The sequence below is a fragment of the Pararge aegeria genome, chromosome 23 (genome assembly GCF_905163445.1).
Source record: "Pararge aegeria chromosome 23, ilParAegt1.1, whole genome shotgun sequence".
In the NCBI taxonomy this organism is placed as follows: domain Eukaryota; kingdom Metazoa; phylum Arthropoda; class Insecta; order Lepidoptera; family Nymphalidae; genus Pararge; species Pararge aegeria.
In genome coordinates this window covers 4,478,572-4,495,514 of record NC_053202.1, presented here as the reverse complement: position 1 = coordinate 4,495,514, position 16,943 = coordinate 4,478,572, and the positions used below count along the sequence as shown (strand labels likewise).

General features: G+C 37.5%; 1 protein-coding gene across 5 annotated transcripts in view; it reads left to right on the top strand.

Annotated features, from left to right (window-relative positions):
- The window catches only part of LOC120634183 (glycerol-3-phosphate acyltransferase 1, mitochondrial), an 88,059-nt gene that overhangs the window by 54,929 nt on the left and 16,187 nt on the right, over positions 1 to 16,943 (top strand). The gene's annotated exons all lie outside the window — the stretch shown is intronic.

Here is a 16,943-nt window from a genome sequence, read left to right as displayed (position 1 = left end):
ATGACTGATGAATATTTTTATGAATAATATACATAAATACTTAGAATATATACATATAAACACCCAGACACTGAAAAACATTCATGCTCATCACACAAACATTTTCCAGTTGTGGGAATCGAACCCACGACCTTGGACTCAGAAAGCAGGGTCGCTGCAAACTGCGCCAATCAGCCGTCCCGATCCCAGTCCCGTCAATCGGGTGGCCGAGATTGGCTAACCTGTAGTGGAATTAAAAAAAAGTAGTCTACCTCGCTGATTTTTGACCATCTTGCGCAATGGTGTTCACTGTATTCTTATAAGTGCGAATAAGATCCCGTTGTGTTCGTGAAATGATATTTTTTGTAATTTATAATTTCACAATTTTCGATGGTCTGGTCTAATGGGAGGCTAGTTACCTTAGCGTTCCAATACAATGCCGAGTAGAAAGCGATCACATTTTTTATTAATATGGTTATAAAAAAAACTGCCACACCCCAAACATACAAAGGTGAGATTGCAGTCAAAGGTTATAGGGGACAAAAAAAAACTTAATTTTTGGATTATTATCCATTTTTAGTATTTTTTTTGTCCCACTACAACATTGACTGCAATCTCAGCTTTGTATGTTTGGGCTGTGGCCTTATAAATAAACGTAGCATAACGTTGGCACAGTAACTTTCGCTGTCAGAGCGTAAAAAAAAAAACACTTACGCCCTGACATTTGAAGGGTTGCTGTCAGCTGAAGTATTCCGCCGCTATGCCAACTAATAAGGTTCTAAAAAGAAAAAAGATTGCTGGCGCAAACAAATGAGATACTTTCATTAAGATAACTAAAGAAATAAATTTACAAGTTTGCATTCTAATTATATCATAACATATTTATGACCCTTCTGACGCAGTGCTGAGCGCTGTTGTCTTATAAGAGGAGGTCCCAGGTTCTATCACCGGCAGGGGCAATTTAGATAAATTTATAAGTTGAGAATTTTGGTTTGGTCTGGCCGGTTGTGGCGGGAGGCTTCTTTTACCGACAAAGGCGTAACGCCAAGCGATTAAACGTTCGGTTTTGTTGCCGCGTAGAAAGAAACTCATTATTATGGGTTTAATATAACTGTCATATCACTAACAGGTTAGCCCGCTACCACCTTCGAATGCATCGTCACTTACTACACCAGCACGGCTAGCATTGACAGGAGACAGGTATCTCCCCGGGGAATGCATAAAAATGTATTCTCCCCACAGCTTTATCAATTCTCAGAGCACTGGCAATAAAATAGACATAGTATATGTCAGGATATAATCGGGGGATATAATTATGGTCGCACAAGTGGAAATAATATTCAAATAATATATGTGTAATAATAAACGGGGGTAAACTTCTCCTATTCCATGTTCCCGTACTTTTGCAGTTGGACACGTTAATTGTATCCCTTTTTAGAGGATATAGTCGGGTGATATAATGTTTGTCTCCTGCCTGCGCGAGCGCTGCTGCACGGCTAGCATGGGCAGGAGACAATTATATACCCGGGGAAAGGATAAAAATGTATCTTTTCCCACAGCTTTATCAACTCTCAGAGCACTGGCAATAATATACACATAATATATGTGTAATAATAAACGGGGTTAAACTTCCCTATTCCATGTTCCCGTGCTTCAGCAGGTGGACACGTCACTTATATCGCTTTTCAGGGGATATAATCGGGGGATATAATTATGGTCTCCTACCCGTGCTAGCCCTGCTGGTGAGATTACGGCCAAGGGCTACTTTTTTATTTCAAAAAAGCCACGACTGCACGAGACTGCCTCGCATTTTTTTTTTCCAATCTACATAATTCTCTGAAACTGATATTGACGTAAAATGTCAACACTATTAACTGTAAGCATATAAACATGTGATTATGCAACACCATTATGTGTTTAATTGCAAAATGCGAAAGGAGGTTAATAAAAGTGGCACGTTAAATGAAGGTTTGAAACGTACCAATGAATACGTACATGCGGCTGCGTCGGAAATAAATAAATAAATAAATAAATATACTACGACAATACACACATCGCCGTCTAGTCCCATAGTAAGCGTAGCTTGTGTTATGGGTACAAAGGTAACTGATTTATAATTTTAAAAATAATATACCATAAATACTTATGGACACCCAGCCACTGAAAAACATTCATGTTCATCACACAAAAATATTCCAGTTGTGGGAATCGGACCCACGGCCTTGGACTCAGAAAGCAGGGTCGCTGCCCACTGCGCCAATCGGCCGATGAATGTATCTGAATAAAAAAAATATTATCAGTTTTATTATTTTTCACGCCAAGTACACGCAATCCTATCTACGCGCCTCATAGGAAGGCCCTGAGCCTTCCAGTCACTAAGCAAGCGATGGAGATAGCGTAGGAGTCATCATATCAACCCATTACCGGCCCACTGCAGGGCACGGGTCTGGGAAACGAACCCACAGCCATTGTGGGAGATTGAACGTATTACAGTGTCTGGGTGTTTATATAAATAAATAAATATACTACGACAATACACACATCGCCATCTAGCCCCAAAGTAAGCGTAACTTGTGTTATGTTCTATTTTTTATGAATAACTAGCGGCGTACACAGCCCGTTCATTGAAATCGGTCCAGCCGTTTCGGAGCCTATACGGAACATACACACACACACTTTCTCTTTTATATATATATAGGTATACATAAATAATTATAATATACAGATACTAGTAATATACGTATATAATATGTATTTATGTATAGTTATAGTCATATAAATATTCATCACTTAACTTAGTACCCATAACACAAGCTACGCTTACTTGGGGCTAGATGGCGAGGTGTTGTATAATCGTAGAATAATTCTTTGCAAAAAAATAGATGGGGTTAGGCTGTAGTCCCCTACGCTGGACCATTGCGGATTGGTGGACTCCACACACTTTTGAGACCATAATGGGGACCTCACAATTTCGCGTAGTTTCCCACCGATATTTGAATTGCTTAAAACGCACATAACTTAGAAAAGTTAGAGGTGCATGCTGGGATTCGAACTCGGCACCCCGTTGTATTTTGAGAGGCGACCCGTGCCCTATAGTGGACTGGTAATTGATAATGTTAATGATGACGATGATGTTTTTCTGTAAGTAGTGCCCACAAGTACAGTGGCCACAAAAATAAGTTACATGGTAGTAAGATCACTTAAAGTTATACATACCTGCACGAAGCCGGGACGGGTCGCTATTAAAGTATACCTTAATTATTGTATGACGCGTTTAGGTTTTCTAACTATATTAATTATCAAGCAATAGCTGTATAAAGTATCTAAAACAACAAAGGTCGACAACGATATTATAAAATTATGCACTTTGTTTTGTTACACCTTTGTTTAATTTTGCGTGCGTGAGTGTTATTGGCATATACCTACCTCGCTGCATATAATTAATTCCAGGAAATAAAGAGTTTTATTGTGTTGTCGAGCCAATTCGATCTTTTGTCTTGTAAACTCAAACAAAAGATTAATATAACACCTTTGCCTACCTACTCTATGCATTGAGCCAAGAAATCTGAAGAGTTGCGGTTTTAAGGACGATGACCTTTTATAGTAAGCTAACACACCCAAACACACACCCACACATACTAAAACACACACACACACACACCAAGACACCCTACTCTATATTTTTATATTGTCTTTTAAGCTATGGAAGAGTGAGTCCTCCTGACACAGGTATTTTGATGCTTACTAGGTCTCCACAATATGTAACATTAACAATGTAATTAACGAAACAAACTGTTTTTATTTTATTTTTTAAACATATTTATGCTAGTGTTATAGAACTACAGAGTTTCTTTGTTTGTTTGGTTGAACTGAAGAACTACTAGTTTGAATTGAAAAAAAAATGTTTCTGAAAAAGGAAAAAAATATTCCTTTTGAGACTTTCTGATGCGTGCGATGAGTAAACTGTTAAATTTACGTCAAATTGATATTATATGACGGAATCGTTTTCCTTTAGAAGTCCGCGAAAGCATATGCCCATATTTAAAGGTTGACGCATGCGCGGACTTTGTGCGAGGGACCCTAGGGGTTCTAATATTATAAAATTGAAGGGTTTTTTTGTTTGAATGTGTTAATGAATGAATATTATATTAATTATTAATAGTTTTATTGTTGTAAAATAAAATTGTTTTCATTTTTTCAATTAAAGAAAATATAAATACAATTTGGCGGCCTTTCCGCTGTATGTAGTTTTTAGATTTCTTAATCGGTTTCTAGACGACATCGCACCGGAACACAAAAAACGCTTAGCGGCACGTCTTTATGGGTAGGGTGGTAACTAGCCACGGCCAAAGCCTCCCACCTGACCAGACCAGAGAAACTTCAGAAATTATAAATCCCCAAATTGCCCCTTCCGGAAATCGGATCCGGGACCTCCTGCTTAATTTCGCAGCTCTCACATTGTTGCGCCAAGGAGTTCGTCAATATGTCCGTATCGAACAATAACCAAGTGCTTATGTATGTTAGTGTAAGGCAGGCATAACGGTATCAAAGGCTATGACCGCTAGGAACTTAGGAAGTGTTTAGTTCATTGACATAGTTAACGCATATAGCTGTATGGTACAATCACTGGCGTGCACTTCATACATGCACAAAAGCACTGCATACCCTAAAATGGAAATATAACCCCCCGTATAAGAGGAGGTTTTTTCTATTTTCCTGGTGTATGCATACCCTGGTAAGGAACACAGTGCACGCCACTGGGTACAATAAAGCTTTGCCTTCATTAAATACTTAATTGCTATTCATATAATCACTAGCTGTTGCCCGCGTTCTTCAAAATTCAAAAAATTAAAAATTCATTTATTCCAAGTAGGCCTAGTTTATAAGCATTTTGAATCGTCAAGTCGGTCTCCTTTTAGTGACTCAACTACCGGTTCGGAAGGCAGATTTCACGATTTGTTAAATGTGTTTTAATATATTGTTTAAACTTAGGTAAAGGTAGATCTAATATTACCTTCGGTATCATGTTATAAAAGCATATACCCATCCCCACAAAGGATTTCTGTAATTTTCTGAGATAATATGCAGATAAATGTCCGTTTAATAACCACTAATTTCGATTGTTTATATCGACTTTCTGTATCGTAAAAAGTGATCTGGCGGACGATTTATTCCCCTCTCACTCGGTTTCGCAACTACCTACATCCTGTTAAAATCGTGTACCCACACGTGGGCGCGCATTTCGTTACATCGTATAATTTCACTACCATGATTTTTTCCTAACGCCGCTAAAGAATTATAACTTCAAAAATTAAGTGTTTATCGCGAAAATTTACTCGTCAAGAGTTTTACACAGATTGAATGCACGAAGCCTCTAATAGACGGTCACCTAATAATCATGGTCGATATACCTAATCGTGGGCGTCATCATCGTTTTGATAAGTTACAACTAAGGTCACCGGAGTTCGACGACCACACATCAGTGGTTAATCGCCTAAATAATTATTATCAAGGAATGTATAGATAATTAGGCACTGTCATCGCGTAGGGCACAAATCCCTACTTCCCTACTAATATTTTAAATGTAAGTTTTCTTGTTTCACAACAAAAACTGCTTAACCGATCCTCATGCAACTTTGTACACATATTCTTGGAAGTGTTAGAAGTAATATTGGATACTTTTTATCCCGACATTAAGCTCGGTTCCTTTGGGAGAGGGGATGAAAGTGTTTGACGATTTTACACCATATCTCCGACAAATTATAACCGATTTAGATAATTTTTTTTTTACTAAAGAGGTTATAAAATGTGTTTAATTTTGCCCAAACTTTGTGTAGATCTGATGAATGTTGTTGGAGATAGAGGACAGAACTCCTCAGCGAACCCCTCATTTAAGGCTTAGCGATACTGAATATTTTTATTTTTTTTAGAACTGCCACATCAAAAAACAACAATAAACGCTGAAGAATAATAATAATGTAAATTCCATTTACATATAGATATTTATTTCAATTTCAAAATGGATGTACCTACCTAATAATCTTTTTAAATATTATTTATTTAATTATTGTAAATGTTATCAGTCGTTGGTTTTTTTTGCATGTGTGAAACCCGCGTTTGAAGTGAGTTTATTGTTTTGATAAAATATTATAATGGTTGATTTAGTATATTAGGAAGTTTTATTCCATTTACCCTTACATCTGAGGATAAGTATAAAGTAACTATACTAACTAAGACCATAAAATATTGGACCTTATTTGGGTTGGTTGAGAAAAGTACAGTTAAAGACTAACTTATTAACAGCTAGTATGAAATAATAGGATTAAAAAAACGATCAAGTTCGAGTCGAGTCTTGCGAAGGGTGGATTCACAGCCAATATTCATGACATTGTGCCGTAGTTTACACCTCAGTATTGTATGAGACGATGGAAATATACCTCATGGTGTGTCAATCACTTGTGACTGGTCGCAAACTAGGCGCATACTTGAACTTGAACGTCTTCATGTTCGGAAATAGCAACTGCCGAATTTCTTGCCGTCTTCAAGACTAGGTTGACTTCCGAACGTTTTATAATTGCTTAGAGAGTTAAAAATTCAAAATTCATTTATTTCAAGTAGGCGTACCGCTTGAAACAAATGAATGTTGAATTTGGAATTTTGTACGCTACTAAGGACGCAGGACCGCAGTAAGCCCCTCGTTTTAAAAGTTGATCAGTAACCAAGCTAGCAACTAGCTGAGGGAAGATTGTAGTACCTGATAAAATTAGGAATTACCCTCGCAGTCCACCCACACAAAATGGGCGATCAATATCGGATATAATGACAAAGATAACAAACTTTAGCGTAAATAAGTGCTTATGCCAGGGCTGGCCAACCTGGGGCGCCATAGATAGTACAGAGGTGCTTCTTCGGTACATCAAAAAAAACAGCAAAAGTAATTTCTTGATAGTTTTTGTGCAGCGATGTCACGAGCTTGCACTTTGAAAATTTTGTGGAGATCACGAAACTCAGTCGTGCCATTGTTGGGGGTAGTTTTATTTTTCTTAATTCTGTGTTCATATTTATTACTTTCAAGCTGTTGCCCGCGCGTTCTAAAAAAAATTAAAGTATTCAGTATCGCTAAGCCTTAAATGAGGGGTTTGATGCCGTCCGCTGAGGAGTTCTGTCGTCTATCTCCAACCACATTCAGATCTACACAAAGTTTGGGCAAAATCAAACACATATTATAACCTCTATAGTACGAAAATAATTATTCAAATCGCTTATAATTTGTCGGAGTTATTTTGTAAAATCGTCAAACACTTTCATCCCCTCTCCCAAAGGAACCGGAGCTTAATGTCGCGATAAAAAGTATCCTATATTATTTCTAACACTTCCAAGAATATGTGTACAAAGTTTCATGAGGATCGGTTAAGTAGTTTTTGCGTGAAAGCGTAACAAACAAACTCACATTGACACTTATAATATTAGTAGGGTTATATACACGAAGTACTTATAATATAGAGAACATTAACCATATATCATTAGATGAATACAATATTTTAGCGCTTCTTAGTTATTGTCATCATGCCTATTGAGAGTAGAGTATTAGATAAAGTTAGTAATTACTTTTATCCACGCTACCTACGCAAAATGGGCGATCAATCAATATATGACTTAGTGTTAATGACATAGATAGCGGGCTTGAGTGCAAATATTTCCCAGCTGGTGCCGGTTAGGTACGCGTGTATCTGGGTGAGATTGAAGATTCGCTGAGCGTGAGATTTCTTACAGCTAAATTTCCTTCGATCACGTGTAACTTAACTACGATTTGTATGGAATTGTAAAGCGCTATCTAGTTACCATTCTGATCTGGTCTGGTGGGAGGCTTTTGTCGTGGCTAGTTACCGCCCTTCCTTCGGCGATGTGCCGCCAAGCAATTTAACGCTTCGATGTTTTTATTGACGGTGTTTTTCCTGGAAGACCGAGGAAGAAGTGGTTCGACGATATGTGAACTTACCCATTCGGAATTGAAGAAGAGAACTGTCCGCTCTCGCTCATCTTGTCCTAATCCAAAGGTTGCCTGGCAGAGATCGCTACTAAGCGATAAGGCCGCCTTTTGTATTCTACTTCTGTCTTTGTATTTCTATTGTTTTTATTTTATTTTCCAAACTTCATAGTGATGTGACAAATAAAGAGTTAAATAAATAAATAAAGGAGGCAAGAGCCCTTTTCAAAGAATTATCGAAAAGGGTTATCGACTCTACCGGTTATCCTAGAGCGGGCAGTTACCTTGGCCAACGAATTAGTTTAGCCATCCAAAGGGGCAATGCTGCCAGCATCTTAGGAACTGTGCCTCGCTGCGGTGGTCTCGAGGACGTTTTAGATTTTACTGTCATAACTAAAAAAATATGAGCCTATATGCGACTATAATTTTATTTTTACTAACTGTTGCCCGCGACTTCGTCTGCGTTTGTTTTTGTTTTTCGAAAGACCTGTTGCATTTTATTTAGGTGTAATTTAAGATAGCTAGGGTTAGTTCATTTAAGGCTTTAAATGACGGGTTGGCTGCCATCCGCTGAGGAGTTGTGTCCTCTATCTCCAATCACATTCATCAGATCTACACGAAATTTGGGCAAAATTAAACAGACATTATAACCTCTAGAGTACAAAAGTATTTATTTAAATCGGTTATCCTTTGACGGCGTTATGGTGTAAAATCGTCAAACACCTTCTACCCCTCTCCCAAAAGAACTGAGCTTAATTTCGGGATAAAAAGCATCCTATATTCATTCTAATACCTTCAGAAATATGTGTACAAAGTTTCATGATGATCGGTTTAGTAGTTATTGCGTGAAAGCGTAACAAACAAACTTACATTCACATTTATAATATTAGTAGGAATAGGGATTATTAAACTCTTGTACAGCACTTGGCTAGTGCAGGCAGGTGGAAAATCGACACACAGACACTAAGTATAACGAAATGGTTCGTTATTGTTTTGCATGGACGCTGGAACAGAATTACCATCATCATCATCATCATCATTATTGACCCATCACCCCTGCACACAACAGGGCACTCCTATCAGACTGAGGAGGGTGTTGACGTCGATATAACGAAGACATCCGACGGCGGCCGACACGGCCCGAACGGAACGCGGCGCTTCCAGTGCAGTGACAAGTGACAAACAATAGACATTAACGTCTTTATTCTTTTAAAGTAAATTTACATCCTTCAACAATTGTAAAATCATCAAATATATCAATATACTTATAAATAAATAAAATTATACTACGACAATACAAAACATCGCCATCTAGTCCCAAAGTAAGCGTAGCTCGTGTTATGGGTACTGAGATAGCTGATGAATATTTTTTTTATGAATATAATACACATAAATACTTATAATATACAGATAAACACCCACACACTGAAAAACATTCATGTTCATCACACAAACATTTTCCAGTTTTAGTGTTGCCCAAATGCAAGAACAAGACGAGACTTAGCCAGTCTTGGTCTTGGTCTTGCGCCAATACACCTGGTCTTGGTCTTGGTCTTGGTCTTGCGCTCCCAGTCTTGGTCTTGGTCTTGGTCTTGCAGCAAGAGTCTTGCAAGTCTTGCAATTACCTATTAGTCTATTACTATTTATTAAAGTTTACTTTAAATCTTAGAAAAACGTATTAGAATTGGAACATTGTGAGCTTGAATTAACATAGCCATAGTAAAGATCAAGCAGATTAATAAATAACTGAAGATTTGATAAGAAATTCGAAAAATCAACTGACCTATATGTCGTTTTCCATGGAAGTAACTGTTTCTTAATAAACATTTATGATTTATAAGCTTACATTTGCTAAAACATGTAAAAAAACAAATTAATTACAATAACTTGACTGTATTTTAAAGAACAATACTTATCTGTCTAGAAAGAGATTGAACCCTCAACTTATAAGAAATTTAATAAAAGAGTTTTACGATTTATCATTTATTTGAATAAAAAATAAAATACAACACAAATCAACAGCTTTATCATTAGGTTATGATACTTTATATCAATTCTTTTGACCAAGAATTAATACAAAGTAACCATCTGGCTGACTCATCACTTAACCTATTTCTATGTTTTCTAATTACTAATGATGCTTTAGAAAATAACCTCTCAGCAGGTACTGAAGTTGCAGGTATTGAGAGAAAATCACGGGCCATTTTCGATAAAATCGGATACTCTGTCTCATGCGTCCTCCACCAATCTAAAATCACCAATCTGAAACTTATTTATTCTTTGGAACACCTGTAGGTACTCTTAAAATTCGAAATTATTTTGCATGAATAGTGTCAAATGTTATGATTTCGGCGCGGCGGCAACGATTGTTTTAGATTTCAAAAGAAGCCGCCGGCGCGTGTATCATAACCATGTACTTCCGAAAAGCGGCAAATTTCTTTGAGAAGTAAGTACAAAACCTTTGATGCCGCATTATCAAAGTGCCGATGGTTAAAACATAACTATGCATGCACTCAGTTTGATTTTAATAGATATTTTTTTATTCGCTATGTTTATGGTATTAGTCGTAATGCGCATAGGTCCAGTTTTTCATATTCTTTGATATAGTTTTTTGCGTCTCATAGAATTCCTAAGCGTACCTACCTACCTATACACCGAACTGTTACACCTAACTACTCCGTGAAATAGCGCTAAGTCCTAGCTGCAAGACGCAAGAGTCTTGCAGGCTATGTCTTGTTCTTGCTCAAGTCTTGCACGGTCAGTCTTGGTCTTGGTCTTGCTAAAAATACGCGGTCTTGTTCTTGGTCTTGGTCTTGCAAAAACGCAAGAACAAGACCAAGACTGCAAGACCAAGACTGAATTTGGGCAACACTAGTGGGAATCGAACCCACGACCTTGGACTCAGAAAGCAGGGTCGCTGCCCACTGCGCCACTCGGCCGTCAAATATCGTAGTCGTATGTTGAGATAATCATCGTCGTTTAGTTAAATATCCAAAAGAGGGTTTAGGCCGTAGTCCACCACGTTGTCCAAATGCGGATAGGTAGACTAGAGACGCTTATAAGGGCATTAAGAAGAACTCTCAGGTATGCATCTCACCTTCCTCATCTTTCTCACCAAGTTTACTTATCGAACATACGAGAACTCCCAGATGCTCGAAGTGCGTTCCGGAGATCGAACTCAGTTCTCCCGAATGGGACACCGAAATCCTAACCACGAGGCTATCAACGCTCACAACGAAATAATAAAAATTCGAAATAATATAAAACCGAGTTAATTGTTAGTTGGTTAATACTTTCTTAATGAGTTAATTATTTTCGGTTAGATAATATATATTATATATATTTTTTACTTATAATTGAACGGAGATGTAGCCGCTGGGCACGGCAGTAATGAAAATAAGCCTCAGTTGCGATCGCGAAGAGTGCAGAGATAAGGAAAACTTGGGAACAATATGTGTCCCAAGGCGTTTAGTTTCAATACGAGAGCAGCATACATATAGCTTGACCGTGACATGCCCTTGCGTCGTCCCTACATCCTAATGGACAACTTATCGTATGGCATGTCTTAAGCTGATCGTACATCTACAACGTATACGTGCAAGATGTCATCCGCCGCATTTATTTGTCATTGCTTTCTATATAAAATAACTTAACTGATAGAGTAAATTTGTATAGAAAGAATAACGAGTTTAAGCGTCAATCATTAAAAGCTGTGCTGTAGGTTGTGTGCAGCAATAGCACATGATAAAGCTAGACCCGTACTATATAGTACTTCCCAGACTAGAAAACCCTCCTCTTATACATCTTAAAATTAAAGTAGCCAATGCTTTTGGTATGTATGAAGTACACGCCGCTGCTAGTTCTACTTAAACTGCTACTACTACTAACAGTGTAAACGACACGTGCGTACTGCAAGTCTAGGCGTACATACGAGTATTACATATGTACGTGGCATAGTAAACATGCAGCCTTAAATGTTATATTGACAATAAATGCCATGATTGAAAAACTCTATTTAAATTCGACCGGTTATATAAGAAGATCAAGAATCATACGTACGATTCTTATTGGTAAATTGCAAACTTACGGTACGGGCACTGATGATATCACAATTTCAGTACATAAAAAGTGTGTTACGGCACATGCGGTGCGTACTCATATAAAATGTGCGAACAACTTTATAAACACTACCACACAGTTAAAGTTTTATTTACAAAGTACAAATAATACGAAGTTTTTACGACAGCTGTTAATCGTGACATGGAAGGATTCAATTTCAGATCAGATAGAAAAAAAAAGGGAAGTAGTCGAATGATGTACTCGTATTTAAGTAGATAGTAAGGATCCAGACGCTGGTTTGCATAGATATCTTAATAATAATAATACTCGTAAATAAAAATAAATCTTTATTTGGAACTGTTACAATGGCACTTAAAATATTAGCAAGGGTGGCACTGCAATAGTAAAAACTGTGCTGTATGTACCACCGCCCACTTCCGAGTTATAGTATTATTAAGATGGACTAGTATTAAATTATACCTAACGCATTAAAAATAAAAAAAGGTCATCGTACGAAATTGCAAGTAGGTGGAATTAGCTAACGGTAAAAGAACTGCCCAACACGACGTGCAAGCATTTATTGTAATAGCTTTCTATACATTTATAGTATAGTTCGCACTCACACTCTGTTATATATTACGGCCTCATGTTGCCTGTTATAACACCGACAACCACGCCCCACAGATCAGAACACAGCATTGTAACGATTTTTTTTTATTCCTCTACAAGTTAGCCCTTGACTGCAATCTCATCTGATGATAAGTGATGATGCAGTTTAACCTGTTAGGGAGTATGGTAATCATACCCCTAATAGGTTTCTAAGTGACATCGCACCGGAACACTAAATCGCTTAGCGGCACGTCTTTGTCGGTGTCGTCAACTAGATACGGCCGAAGATCCAATGAAGAAACAATGCCGATTAGCGGCAGAGATAAACTCTGACACCCACCCACCCCTTCTCTTCCCGCGGGTGTCATACAAGGCGACTAAAGGAATATATCGGCAAACGAGCAGCAGTGTCTTCTGTACTACTCGGTGCTACCATCTACTGCGATGCGATGGTGATTTTTTTTATAACTATAATTGACGGACCAAGCAAACGACCCACCTGATTTATTCTGAAAATTAAGCTTAATTTGCTATACTTCGCGAAAAGCAGGTGAATCTGTTTGAAACACTGTAAAGTCAACATCTCCTGAGGATGGTACATTGCCGAAGATCTGTCTGGTGTTTAGTATAAGGATTGAAGAAATTATAAATTACACCATACAGAATATCCTGCTGTTCGCGGAGTATAGCAAATTGAGCTTAATTTTCATAATATATCATGGATTTCCGCAAAGTAACGCCTGCTTCTATACAATATGCCTTACCTGATGGTTAGCGGAAAACCATCCCTATAAACAGGGCATGCAAGCAGCACGTCCTGCCGCCCTGTGTCCGTCAATTTGAGTAACCACGCCCTTCAGACCGGAACACAGCATTGCAACAATGTTGCTGTAACAAGCATGTTACTACGATAGTACTTCCCCGGACGAGCTATGTCACAAAAAGATCTACTACTTCTTATATATGCGATTACGGGAAAACCCTAAAACGCTAAACGGGAGGTTAGGCCATGAGTGGACTGTTATTGGCTTCTTAATGTACTAGTGACTAAGTTGTTTAAAATAATCCGCTTGCCAAGCTTCCAGCCTGCTCAGAAAAGTGAATGTGAGGTTTAGCGGTGATAGACTTGAGTCTCCCTGTCGTGCGGGGACCGAGTTCGATCCCCAGCACGCGCGCACCTCTAACATTGCGGAGTTATGTGCGTTTTAAGCAGTTAAAAATTGCTTAACGATAATGGAAAACACCGTGAACAATTGAACAACTGTCAGGCTGACTGCAGACCACATGCAGACCGCATGCCTGAAAGTTATGTTTTCAAAGGCGTGTGAACCATTGTTGACTACGAGGACTACCCATTCTGAGAGGAGATAATAATAAAAATAATTTATTTTTTTATAGATTTTTAATAGTTTTTTATTTTATTTTTAAGCACTGTTAAGAATAAAAAAAAATGAAAAACAAAAATAAATGATATGAGAAATAATAATAATAATAAATTTATTTGATTCATAGTGGTGAAAACATTTCAAATACCAATTTTACATAATTTATCTAAGATACAGTTTTCTTTTTGAAATGATGCAAAATATAATAAATTAATTTAAAATGCTTGAACCAAAAACTGTGGTATAGCTTTTGGATCACTTCCTGATAGAAGGTATTCGTTATTGCACATAATAATTTATAACTATTAAGTGTTACAATTTCGAATAATATTTTTTTTTTTTTTAAAATTACAAACTGTTATATTTATTTAATCAAATTTAATAAGATTAGGAGATGCTCTATAGTGGGCCGGTAAGGTGTTGATAATGATGATTCAATAAGTTAAAATTAATATTACAATCAATTAATAAGTACCTAACACTGTTTGTCAATTATTGCCCATTAACAATGACGTGCCTCACTGGCATGCAACATAAAACAATGTCCAAGCATTGGACGCGAGTCGTGACAACACGGAACATTCATTCCACAGGTTCATTCATACATTGAATGGCATAGCTCGCAATGGCCGCTTTATGTTCCAAATATAAACTCGTTCGCAAGCGGGTGGCGTGACTCGCGCGAGCCAACCAGAGATCGCGACGCCACGCGGTACGACGACCTCGTGGCATAGTAAACATGTAGTCGTAGTAGGGTTGGCAACTGACAGTTACTTTACGTTTTTCGTCGTCATGCTATTGAGTAGAACTGAAAATATATTAGAATTTGTTCTAGGCGGTTGAATATGGTCACTATTTTCCTCAGGAAGTCATAATTTTCATTATTAACACATAACCGGCCATAATCCATATTCCTCTCTGGTTCTGGATTGGTAGACTTCACAAAACCTTAAGAACATTATGGCAATTCTGGGCATACAGGTTTCCTTACCGTTAAAGCGAGGGATTTATTTAAAACGCACATATAACTTCGTAAAGTCGTTTGGGTATACCCACCATCTATTTAGAGAGGGGAGTTCCACATAACCTCTGTCCTGCCCAAGGGTAGGGCAGCAATAAAGCTTTTCAACCACACCAAAAAAAAAGCGGTAAGTGTAATCAATCGTACACACTAAAACGATACCAATGACTGTATTTAATTGCCCAAAATTACCGGAACGGAACGGAACGGTGAGGGTTCCGCTTAGTGTTTCGTTTCGTCAAATCAAATGGGGCATAGAATCCGGTTAAAAGGGTTTTCGGAACCGAAAATGACATTAAACTATTCATCATGTCCTTTTGTTGGTTATAAGCGATAAGGCGATAAGGCCGCCTTTTGTAACTTTCTTCTTTTCAGTCGTCTTTGTTAAAAGTGTATTTTCTTATTATTTTTTTTTAATTAAATTTTTCAGTAACAATTACTACAGCGTAATAAATTACAAACATTCCGTCAAAATGTAGAACAGTTTGTTGACGGAATCAGTTCTCTTGTCATATAACGTAGTAATAAATTATTAGATACTAAAACTATTTGACTTATATGTAGATAGATAGTTTTAGTGTAAGTGTAGTAGTAAGTGATGTTTAATGAATGTTTTCATGATGGAGCTGCAAATTGTTACTTTAATAGCATTTACAGGGGTCTCCCAAAAACATCGCCATGCCAATGATATTGTAGTTGCGTGAATAAACTTCAGTTTGGCAACCCTATTGCAGCCATCGTTGACGCATGTAATTAGCGAATTGAATTGTTATGCAGGTATATGTTAATACTGTTTATTATTCCGAACGAAATAATAAAATTCAAAGAAAACTAGCTGAATTGAATCTAATATAACATCTAACACTTTATTGAAGATGTGATTTCGACATCTATAGCTCTAACTTTACATGCAACCAAAAGTTATTTCTATCCTAATAATGATAGCATGCCGGCGGGGAATGCAGGTTTTTTGTTTCGCTTAATTACAGTAGAGTTAGTGATTGTGAAGTCTAAGATGGTAGCGCGACCGGGCTAACCTGTTAGGGGTGTTAGATTTAGTGGCAGTTAAATTAAACTCATCGCTTCGTAAGCGGCATCGTACCTAAACGCTTGGCGTCACATCTTTGTCGGTAGGGTGTTTTCTGGTCTGATGGGGAATTTTTCCATTTGATGCCATCTACCTGCTTTATGCATACCCTGATCGAAAACCCTACGCCACTGCGGGCCTTAATTATTGCTATAAGAAATTAAATAATATAATTGCTATTCCGTTAATTATTTCTATAAAAAAGAACATATCTCCCGTACAGTACCAGATACTACGGCAGGGTGATTACGACAGGCTTGCGACCAGTGGCGTGCATAGAGGGTATGCACAGGGTATTTAGATGCTATAAATCGAAGAAAATCTCCAGTCCGAGTTATAAAAAACTTAAGGATTAGCGTTGTAGGAGTTATTAAAAGCCTACCCTTAAGTATTTGTAACTCTTACTGGAGATTTTCTTCATTTTATATCATCTGCATACCCTGGGCATACCCTCTATGCACGCCACTGCTTGCGACAGCCGTAAGTCATGTGATCTTTGTATTTTTGTTGAATACAAAAGTGACGTTTACAGCAAAGGTCGCGAGCCTGTTATTATTATTATTATTTATTATACTTAATTATTGCACACACAAAAACAAAATACAAAGAGAAACACAAAAGATAAAAATAATAAAAACAACTTTAGGTGTGCAAAGGTCTGTCTTATCGCTAAAGCAATCTCTCCCAGACAACGTTGTTACAACAGGGTGATTACTTTACTGACCTGTTGTGATTTACGTTATCACCCTGCCGGTCTACCTTTAGTTAAATAACTTGCTCTCCTGCAAACTTATATTTTAAATTGCCTTCTTTTGA